Here is a 12,447-nt window from a genome sequence, read left to right as displayed (position 1 = left end):
GCAATATTCGACTTATATTCAGGAAACAGTACTTTGTCACATATTATCAAAAATGATTGTGATAATTGGCTACCTGAAAATCCTAATAATAGGAGTATCTCCAAACAAAAAAAAAATCCCCCACATAACTATCAACCATATTATAAAATTAATGACTAAGCTACTTCAGATCAAAATAACCGACACTTTTTTATGCCTGTAACACCGAGCTCAAACCAAAGATATAAAAGCAAGGGTACTCTCCGCTGGATACCTGATGCACCTGGATTTTCATAAGAACTGGTAAAGCTGGTCTCTTAAAAACGGTCTCCTTTACTCTTGTCTGACTCCCACTGTAATTAACAAACCCTGCCTCCATATTTTTTAACTGTTTTATTTTATTATGGATACATATTATTGTAAATTCAGCCTTTTGCCATTGCTTTACAGTGTTGCATTTTGGTGATTAATGCTAATTGTTTTAATGGGTTGCATTCCAACTTTAATTCGTTCTCATTAACAAAGTTGGTGCCGTATTGCAGCCTACATATCTCTCTCTGTCATGCACTATACTTTTAACATGGGAAATAAAATGGAAATTCAAGGTATTATGAAGCATTTCCAAACTCATCCTCCCACTAAAGAGGCTGACATGCCCTAAAATAATAAACAAACATAAATCTGAAAGATAGACACTTTATTATAGACAAGACTTACATTCAATTTAACAAAGGTGTACTATAATATAGAGATTTTAAAGCAGAAAATAAAAGTGCGTAGAGTGAAAAATTTCCCTTCTGCTGATACCTCAGACGTGGTCCTTTAATGTTTGCTTCAAGCAATTGCGTGGCTGAACAGGTCTCAAGAAACCACTGGCATTCAGGCAGGCCTTTACGGTACAAAGAAGACCAAATCATGCTCTGGTAAATAGAGAGGGGGACCATGAAAAATCTATCTGAACAGTAATTCTTTTTGGTGAAAATTGCAAATGTTAATAGGAGTAATAAAAATAGAATATGAGTCTATGCAAATATTTGTAAAATGCACATTGCAGAAAATAAACTGTTGAAGGGGCATCGTAGGGAAAGAAGACACTCGTGTAACTGCACACTCAAGGAAAATTTAATGAAATCTATACAATAAGGGACAAAAGGGGAATTGGGAGGGTTTAAGAATTTGCCTCCAAGACAAATATATGAATGCTGTTGGCAGTGAAGCCCACGATGGACTGTGCAGAAAACCAAGTGGAAAACACCGTCTCTGAGTGCACTGCAAAAAGAGGTAAATTCATGAAACGTGAGATGATTTGCGTGGAGGACGGATGCCGCGGCTCCATCAGATCAGCAGCGGCCTGGCTGCAGAAACGAACTAACAAGTAAATCAGAGAACATATTCGAAGATATGAATAAATGCATTACATGAAGGACAATTTCAACAAAATCATTATTAACAAAATCTTATTTAAAAATCTCCAACCAGATATATTGTGATGAAAACATTGGATTTTAAGGATAAAGAATAATACCTGACACAAATTCAGGTGAAAACACGTTACCTCCAAACACTAAAACTAAATACCAGCCTCACCTCACACATCTATAGGAACATGCCCGTTTGATAAGATGATGTCCCTGTGGCTGTTTTGACACAGCCCTTTTCACAATGTTTCTCTGTCAAAAGAAAACTAAGTGATTTAACTTAGCAACAAATTAACTTTGTGTTAACCATTTTTAGAATTGCCTAAATATGCAGGACAAATACCTATCCTCTCTGAAATAAGCACCACAGCCCTGACTCTGCTTTGCAGGATGTGCTTCTGTGTGCATCAGAAGGCTGTTTAATTTGTTCTCTCTTGTATCTAAAATGTCAATGGTTGATGAGCTTTCATTATAATTTTGTTTTTAATTTGTCCTTATATTTGTAGCAGCTTTTCTTTATATATTTTATTGCTTCTTCATTGCATAAAGTTCGTTGCATTTATGTATTTTTATTGTATTGTTCCCTTTGACAATTAAAATGTTATTTTTGGTCTTATTTGATGCTATTTTTAATCATAAATTCTAAATTTGTATGATATTAATACCTTTATCCAGGATTTTACTTTCCTTTTTGCATTTGTTTATTGTGTCTTTGAGTAGTAATTACATTCAATCTTCTTAAGACAATTTGTTTTTGGTAAATATTTCATTATGTCATATATTTTGAAAACATATTCCAAATGTTTCCTTTATAATGTATACACTTATTTATTAAGTCATATATTGCCTGATTTTAGGTTTCTGTGTTTTTCTTTTTAAAATTTGACTTCTGGTTCTTTTATTTTTTATCTTTTCCTAAAGGACAACTTTCTTTAGTCACATCTTCCTACCCAACCCTGCAACTAGAAAAGAATAATTGCTTTTAGTTTTTTCCCACAATATTTTTTAGTCATCCAAACTCTGAAAGTGCATATAGACACAACATTTATTAACTTTACCAAACAAACCCACTATATATTGTACTTAAATTTCTCATCTCCTCTTTCCTCAATTCTGTTTTTCTAGTATGCCTTGAGAGCTTTTACACAGTCTTTTAGATCTAAAGTATTGTTGGTATTATATCACTTAAACTTTATCTCAAAATATATAAACTTTAATGGTTTTAAATTTAATTCAACTTGTGTTTTCATTTATTGTAATTTTAACATGTAGTCATCACAGAACAGCACTTCATTTACACAATTTTCTCTTCAGTTAAGAATTCATTTTTAAAAAATACAGTCATACTCTAAATATGGTTAAATCCTACTGCAGCAGGCACAATGAAATTTGACCTCAGTCAAATTACTATTGAAAAGTCCTTAAGCTACAGAACTATGAGGAATTTGAGAGATATTCCATCATCTGCAGATGCTCTGGAGTTCTTCCTAGGAGTCTGTAGTCGACCCACGTGCTGTGCACATGGCGCAGATTCAGTTTTTCCCAGCATCATATTATTTCCGGTTATGTTTTGGCAAGGTCGTCTTATCCTAGTTTGAAAAACTGTTATTTTAAAAAACCTCTAAGTAACTACTTTCTGTGTCTTACATGATTGAGAATATTTTTCACTACATACATTACATACTGAACCGTCTATGAGGATACACGGGAATCAGTTCTTTCTCTGGTTTCAATGAAGAATTGTGATTCTGAGCAAAATTTCAGCTATTCTACCATTATATCATAAATCATATAATTGATCATGGAATTCTTTCTCTTGGTTTCTTGGATTTCAAAGTTAAATTATGGCAAGAGATTGACATATTCTTGTTCCCATACACATTTTTACCTGCATCCCCTTTTTTCAACATTTGTTTGCATAAGATGTCAAATTTTCATGTAATAATTTTCATTTTGATTGTCATTTGATTTACAATCTTTGTAAACCAGCCTCATTAAGAATAAGGTGAAGTATAAGTTAACAGTAGCATTGGGCCTCTATAAGGTGTGCATCCCACTGATAGGCAACACTGCACACAGAGGTTCAGTAGAGTAAGTTAAGGGTAAAATAAAGGTGCTGTGCGCTATCAAATGGTGATCGGAGGTGAGTTCAGATCATTGAAGTGGCTAAAAAAGATTTCATGAAGGAGGTAAGATTTGAGCTTGGTTTTGAGTGATTGATCAGATGGAGAAATGGGGAGAGTATTTTTGCATTTAAAAAAAGGCAAAGGAGAAAACTCAAAAAGTGCATTTGAGGATTGGTAAAAGCAACTCTCTCACTGTAATAACGGTTCCTGTGAGTAAAAAAGGTGATGAAGTTAAAATAGGCATTGGGACAAGAAAATGTTAAGATATTGCTACTAATTAAAGACTATAAACTTCATTCTTCTGGCACATGGGTCAAATCGATAGTTGATGGAAAGAACATTGACTTTGATGAAACTAGTTTTAAAAGAAAAAACTTACCTTGCAATAATGTCATGGATAGCATAAAAGCTATTATGATAAGTGAAATAACTCAGTCAGAGAAAGACAAATACCATATGCTCTTACTTATATGTAAAATCCATAGAACAATATATATGAAAAATAAAACAGAAATAGATTCATAGATATAGAGAACAGACTTATGGTTGCCAGAGGGGACGGAATTAGGGACAGGATGAAAAAGTGGCAGGATTGAGAAGTACACATTGGTGGTTACAAAATAGTCATAGGGATATAGAGTACAGCATGGAAAATATAGTCAATAATATTGTAGTAACTACATATGGTGCCGGGTGTTAGTACTGGAAATACCAGAGGGACCACTTCGTAAAGTGAATGGCTGTCTAACCATTCTACTGTACACCTGCAACTAATACAAAATAATAGTAAATGTAAACAATAATTGAAAATTAAAAACATTAAAAAAGGAAATGGTCAGAAGAACAAAGAATCATTTAGAAAAGATTGCAGAGGTAAAGACACCCATTTGGTAACTATTTTAATAGTTCAGGCATGATATATAACACAGACTGCACATGTTTAGTAAGTGTTCACTGACTAAATTAATGGTAGAAATAATAAAGGAATAGAGAAGAGGAACAGGAAATACCATTTACTGAGATGGATATGAACATAATAACAAATAATAAATTGACAGAATTGGAAATTAATTGCAAAAGGAGATATAGAAAGTATTAGGAATTCAGTTCAGATGTTTGTGAGGTTTTCAAAAACAGGGAAGAAAAGAATAATAACACCTTTACTGAGGACAACTAATTTGATTTTAATTATTTGCATTTGAGGAGGAAAATATGGATGAAATATCAAAGTATATTTAGAATGAAAGATTACTAGGCAGAGTTCTTTTGTCCGTTTTATTCACTGATTTATTCTAAGCACTTAGAAAAGTGCATGGCACAAAGTATAAGGGGGCCCCCCAAAAGGAATTTATTTATAAAAAAATTGTGTATTCATCCTTACATGTTTATACTTCAGTCAGCTTCAAAGTACTCTTCATTTGATGCAATACACCTATGGAGATGTTTTTTCACTGCTCAGAACAGTTTTTGTACTCATCAATTTTGATGCCTTTTAGTGCTTTTTGCCATTTTTTGCTTGTTTGATTGTCTCACCTCTTCCACATAGACAAACTATTTTCCTTCGAGGACTTTTTTCATATGGGGAAACAAAAAAAAACTCAGTTGGGGCAAGATAAGTGAATAGGGAGGGTGTTTTTGGTCAAAACTGCTGAACACTCAGCGCGGTGTGGGCAGGTGCACTTGTAAATCAGCCATTATGAAATGGGCAAACGTGTTGAAAGAGTCTTCCCAAAAAATTCACTGATGCTGAACACAGCCTCTCACAACAACAGCAACAGGTACACTGAACTATTCCAGGGGGAAGCCTGGACTACAAGGGGCCTGCCCTCCAGAACATAATTCCTGTTTTGGGGGGGTCCCCCCTCATATGTGTTTCTAAATTGAATTGAAATATTTAGGCAAATGCAACTTGACTAAAGTTTATAAGAGACATCATGTCTGCTAATAATTATGCATATTATTCACATAAAATATAAAATAATATAGGAGTTCTTCAGAGGTATACACAAAATACTATTTTAAAAGTATACATTTTTTGAAAACGTGACTTATAATTTGCCATTACTTTACTTGGATTATCTTACTAAATATTCTCAATAATATTTGAGCTGAGATTGAATTCACAATCAACTCATATTAAAAATAAAAAAACTCCATTGGTTTATTGCATTTTATTTTGCTTTTATTTTTTATTGTTTGTGCTATTAGAAATGTCCCATTTTTCAACCTTCACACTCTTCCATCCAGCCCACTCGGTCACTTCCATAGTCAATCCCTACACCATTGTCCATGTTCATGGGTCCTTCATGTATGTATGTTCTTTGACTAATCCCTTCACTTTCCATCAATCAGTCCCCACCTCCCTCCTCCCCTCTTACAACTGTCAGTCTGTTCCCTGATTCCATGCTTCTGGTTCTATTTTGTTCATTAGTTTATGTGGTCATTAGATTCTTCTTATAAGTGAGATTGTATGATATTTGTTTTTCACCGACTGACTTATATCACTTAGTATAATAGTCTCCAGGTCAATCCATGCTGTCACAAAAGGCAGGAATTCTTTTTTTTTTTCTACTGCATAGTATTCTATTGTATAAATGTACCAGTTTTGATCCACTCATCTACTAATGGGCACTTAGGTTGTTTCCAGTGCTTGGCTATTGTAAATGGCACTGCTACGAACACAATGAAGCATAAATTCTTTTGAATTGCTGATTCGTGATTTTTAGGCTATAATCCCAGCAGTGGGATCACTGGATCAAAATCAGTTCCATTTTTAGTTTTTTGAGGAAATTCCTCAAATACTGTTTTCCACGGTGTCTGCACCAGTCTGCATTCCCACTAACAGTGCACTCCCTTCTCTCCACATCCTTGCCAGCACTCATTATTTGTCGATTTATTAATGATATCCATTTTGGCTGGTGTGGAATGATATCTCAATGTGGTTTTAATTTGCATTTCTCTCATGGCATTTTTTCATCTGTCTCTGAGCCCTCCGTATGTCTTCCTTGGAGAAGTGTCTATTTAGGTCCTTTACCCATTTTTCAACTGGATTGCTTGCTTTCCTGGTATTGAGTTATACAAGTTCTTTATATATTTTGGATATTAAACCCTTGTTTGATAAATGATTGGCAACTATGTTCTCCTATACAATTGGTTCCCTGTTCATTTTGATGATGGTTCTTTAGCTGTGCATAAGATGTTTAATTTGATATAGTCCCAATTGTTTATTTTTTCCTTTATTTCCCTTGACATATGAGATATATTGGCAAAAATATTGCTATATGAGATATCTGAAATTTTACTGACTATGTTTTCCACTAGGATTTTTATGGTATCCTGACTTATAGCTTTTATCCATTTTGTGTTTATTCTGGTGTATGGTATAAGTTGGTGGTCTAGTTTCATTTTGTGTGTGTGTGTATGTGTGTGTGTGTGTGTGTAAGTCCTAGCCACAGAATCAGATGAGAAGAAGAAATAAAAGGCAACCAAATTGGAAAAGAGGAAGTAAAACCGTCATTGTTTGCAGAGGACATGACAGTGTACATAGAAAACCTTATAGGTTCCATGAAAAAACTACTAGATCTAATAAATGAATTCAGCAAAGTATCAGGACAGAAAGTCAATACTCAGAGATTGATGGCAATAATTAACTATCAGAAAGAGAAACTAAGAAAACAATCCCATTTAATATTGCAACAGCAACAACGAAAATAAAGCACATAGGAATAAATTGAACCAACGAGGTAAAAGCCCTGTACCTGGAAAACTATAGAACACCGAAGAAAGAAATGGAGGATGACACAAATAAATGGAAGTATATACACTGTTCACAGACTGGAAGAGTTAAGATAACTATAAGGTCCATACTACACAAAGCAATCTACACAATTCAATGCAATTCCCACTAAAATACCAATGACATACTTCACAGTTCTAGAACAAATATTCCAAAAATTTACATGAAAACAAAAAAGACCCAAATAGCCTTGGCAATCTTGAGAAAGAAGAACAAAGTTAGAAAGATTACAATACCTGATAGCAAATTACACTACAAGGCCACTGTAATCAAAACAGTCTGGTACTGGCATAAGCACAGACACATAGACCAATGGAACCGAATAGGGTCCTCAGAAATAAACCCATGTCTTTATAGTCAATTAACATTTGGCAAAGGGGGCACTAGCATACAATGGAGTAAAGATAGTCTCTTCAATAAATGGTGTTAGGAGAACTGGACTGGTACATGCAAAAACAAAACAAAACAAAACACAACCAAACCAAAAATACTCCATAAGTTTAGATGAAAGAGAAAAAGTTTGTCTCGTACTTTGTTGGGAGATCGTGGCCTCTTGTGCATACAACTACTCCTTCTAGTTTAAAAATACAGGTACGGCAAAAGTACAATAGATTTACAGTTATGAGTATGTGTAACACAGAGCTTATTCTTCTATCATTATTATTATATTATTTTTCATGCTCACAGCTGTAACCCTACTTTTGCCCCACCCTGTATCTTAGCATCTGTTAGATATTTACGGTATCATATGACTTTTACTTAGAACTATGATATAAACTGAGAACAAAGATCAACTTAGAGTAGAGTCTAAGGAGTTGCATAGAAGACTTTCCTTTCCACTATTATTACATAGAAAATAGTTCACTGACCATATTAGATCCTTTTGGCATTCGCCATATTATTGAATAAAAATTGGTATAGACACTCACATAGTTGTGTGCACACACGGTGAACAAAAACAGAAATAAAAAGAAACCATTTCACTTTATCAAAAAATAAAAAATATGAGAAATGAAATTTTCTTACTTTTTTTTCATAACAACCCGCATCTAATTGGGGAAATATTCATGAGATCTATAAATTGCAATTACATCATTTGTATATTCCTTAAAAAGAGAAAAAATAAACAGGAGATCTGCCACTGCCACTGCTGTGTTAATTTAAATTTAAAATTACACACTAACTCCTTTTCTATGATTTTCTTTTGGTTCAACTTCATTGATTAAATGAGACAAAACATATGGTATTGAGGCTTCTCACTGATGTTTTTATCAAAACTGAATAAAATCCAAATGGTATAGTATTTTCTAGTCTGAATAAAAGTCCTGATTTTATGGATAGTTGTCTATATTTCTTCTCTTTCAAGGTCTGGATTCTTTTATTGTTACTTAATATGTATTAATGGAATGACAAAAGTGATGCTTTTACAGTCTTGCCTTCTCATATATAATAAACAATAAAAATGAATATTTTAATTAAAAAGTGCCTGAGTCATTATAGGTCCTAGAAATAATAGCCAAATGGTAATCAAAAAGGGTGGGGGAGGAGTAAAATCAGGAAGTCTGTGAACTTTCTGAAAAACCCTAATTGGAGAGGTCAAATAAGAACGTGCTCCACCATGCACATCATTTTGTGAAAGAACATGAATTTGTGAAGAATTCCACAGGCTCAAACAAAAAGGAAATTATCTAGAGGAAGACAAATCTGAGTCTCTGTTAGAGATTCTGAGGAGAAAAAATTCAATATCACTTTAACCTCCATAAAATATGCCCAGTACAGGTCTGAATGGCCAGCTTTCTCAGTTACCATTTCTCAATTCTCGAGTTCTTTTACTTAGCACTCTATTCATTAAAAAAAAAAAGTTAGAAATGACAAGTATAGATTTTCCTTTTATTATCTTTGCTTGTGATATTAATTTATTTTGTTTTTTTTAATATTTTATGTAAGATGATTAAATCCAGCTTTTAATTCTTAATCCATTTCTCATAAAAATTGAACTAGAAAATAAGAATTTTGATCAAAAGTTGCCTATAAGCAAGGTTTTACCTTGTATTAAATAACGCCAACATTGAATATAGTATATTGATCTTTCTGCTTTCCGCTTCTGTTTCCCTTGTTTCTGAAATCCTCTTCCAGTTTACTCCTACTCATGGATACTGTATTTTTCTATTGGCCATCTTGTTAAATCGGGGCTAATATTGTCTAAAATCCCTTTCCTGTAGGGTTCCTAGTTAGAGTTTGTCCAAAGAGCTACCTGTGGGACATTTCAGAAGGGAAGGTGAAGTAAGAGCATCTCTACTCTAAATGCCGTTTTGTGGTTGCGCAGGTGACAGAGAGATGCGGACCTACCTGGTGGGGTCGAGCTTGTTCTTTTTCTCCTCCACTTGTGTCCACCTCTTCCACCCAATTGCTGACAACCGGATAAGGAACAGTAACCCCAGACCTAAACAGAGGTAGAAGTTACACAGGAACACTGGCTTCCTCTCAAATTCCCTTTGCCTTAGGGGCCTGGGTTTTCTTGGCTTCTCAAGTTGCTCTGCAGGCTTGCACTAGTTTGCCCGGGAAAGCAACTTCAGGCAGAAATTAGTGACTTGTTTTCTGATCTTCGAACTCTTCCCTTCCACCCTTCAGTTCCCTTACCTCCTTGCATGACTGTGAGGTTTAAAACCTTTATCACAAACCTGATTCCATAACCACATAATGACTCAATGGCTCTGCTTCCCTGGCTGAACCCCAAATGATGCATTAGCTTTCAGATTCAGCTCAAATACCACTCACTTAGAGAAATTTCATAGGGAAATATTTACTCAGTGACTCCCACCACTTGTATCCCGTAAACTAGACCAAGTACTCTGCTAAATATCCTATGCTATCAGTATCTATCACTCTTTGGATTATAGCTATCTATCTGCCAAGCTATCCACCTACCCATTTATATATCACTAATGTCTGTCTCAGCAATAAACCATAACTATTGGGACAGAAAAATATCGGACTTGGTCTCCATTATATACACAACTGTTAGTACAGTGCTTGGCATTGAGCACACGCTCAATACATATTTGATGAATAAACAGAGAAATAGAAAACTCCTACTTTATGCACATGGCTTTAAGCAAATATGAAACTCTGTGTGTATGTCTATTCAGCCATATATTTATGACCGAAATTTAATTGAGAAAACTAGATTGGTATAATTGTATCCCATTAAAAACATTTGTAACATTTGGAAGCATGATTCATTTCTTAATGAAAATGATAATGCAATAGGGCCATGAGGCATATAACTAGATAGGTTGCTCTATACAACTTCAGAGTGCTGTTCATATAATCTGGGATATAAATGATTCACTCTAACGTTCTACAATCCAGGGGCTTTGATTGTAAATGCTGGGACTAAGGATCCATCCGTCCCACTGGTAATTTCTGCTGAGATTATTGTGAATGATATCATAACACATTCTCTCTCTGAAATCATATATTAGAAACACTGTTAATGAAAAAACACTGTGACTTGAGAAATTGGTTTACATTTGTATACATGTACTAATATTTCCAAATGACAGAAATCTAGACCAATTTCTTCAAGCAAATCACAAGTTGATGTAGTAAATGTGTCAGTCAGTCACTAGAGCAGGGGTGTCAAACTCATTTTCACTGGGGGCCACATCAGTGTCACGGTTGCCTTCAAAGGGCCGAATGTAATTTAGGACTGTATAAATGTAACTACTGCTTAACAGTTAAGCGTGAGCTCGGTGCTGTCGCCAGGTAGAAACAAGGTGCTGGCCCGATAAAACAAGGTGGAGGGCCAGATTCGGCCCGCAGGCCTTGTGTTTGCCGCCTGTGTGCTAGAGGTGTTTCAAATAGAAGGGTATTGATACTGGAAATGAGAGCTTATGTAATTGTTGGTAGAGCTAGGGCAGCGAAGATCAGGAAGCTCCTCCTAGTAGATTTCACAAACCAGAGAATGAAGGGACTGTAAAATACTGCCATTGAGAGTGTCCTCCGCCATCCTGGCATCTGTCTCTTGCTTCAGCAAGGTTTAGGCATATCAGACCTAGGGATGTGCCTTCTTTCCATCTACCCTCCGATCTCTTTTCTAGTCACCACTTTTGGAACCACCTCAGCCATCCTCAGCCTCCAAGATCAGCCAAAACTGTTTCTTTTTTTGATTGTTTGTTTTACCTTAATTCTTCATTGCCGAGCAACCATGAGTTCCCAAATTCATCTGAATTATTCCCCTGAGGTGGAAACTGCCATCAACCTCCTGGCCACCCTTTACCTGCATGCCTCCTACACCCACCTCTCTCGGGGCTTCTATTTCCGCTGTGAGGCTGTGGCTCTGCAGGGCATGGGACACTTCTTCTGAGAGTCGGTGGAGGAGAAGTGTGAGGGCTCTGAGCATTTCTTAAAGCTGCAAAACCAGCTCAGTGGTCACATTCTATTCCAGGACATGGTGGAGCCTTCCCAAGATGAGTGGGGTGAAACTCAGGATGCCATGCAAGCCACCTTGGCCTTGGATAAGAATCTGAACCAGGCCCTTTTGGATCTGCATGTCCCAGGCTCTGCCCTCAGAGACCCTCAACATTGCGACTTCCTGGAGAATCATTTCCCGGATGAGGAGGTGAAACTTATTAAGAATATGAGCAACCACCTGACTAACATCCACAGGCTGGCCCGCCCCCGGGCTGGGGTCGACAAGTATCTCTTTGAAAAGCTCACCCTCAAGCATGACTAGGAGCATTTGGAGCCCAGAGGCCTTTGAGGGGCCCCTCTGCCTTTCCCTACCATCTGGCTTTTTGCCTGAGCTCCTCCCTGAAACTACTAGACACCCTTTTAACCACCCTGGAGACCTCTCCCATGCACTGGAGGAGATGGAAACAAAGTTTTTTGGAGGAAACAAAAACAGTGACAAACTAAAACAAAACTTGCCATGGAATTTCTCAGAGGACCACAGCCATGAAGTGGATGACTCTCAGGGAAACACACGGAACTTGCTGCAACAACCAACGACTGATATCTGCCAGAGCTATGTACCTGCTCACAGCTGTTGACTGAAGAATAATTACATCTTCCCTTCCATTTCCCAAGTATTTTGAGAATGCCTCTTATTGGTGAAATTTAATGA

General features: G+C 36.0%; 1 pseudogene; it reads left to right on the top strand.

Annotated features, from left to right (window-relative positions):
• Positions 1–11,529: 11,529 nt before the first annotated feature.
• Positions 11,530–12,057, top strand: LOC112320674 (ferritin light chain pseudogene; annotated as a pseudogene).
• Positions 12,058–12,447: the final 390 nt, after the last annotated feature.

This window comes from Desmodus rotundus, chromosome 2 (assembly GCF_022682495.2).
Source record: "Desmodus rotundus isolate HL8 chromosome 2, HLdesRot8A.1, whole genome shotgun sequence".
In the NCBI taxonomy this organism is placed as follows: Eukaryota; Metazoa; Chordata; class Mammalia; order Chiroptera; family Phyllostomidae; genus Desmodus; species Desmodus rotundus.
The sequence above is the reverse complement of the archived record's forward strand: the minus strand, read 5'-3'. Positions and strand labels throughout refer to the sequence as shown.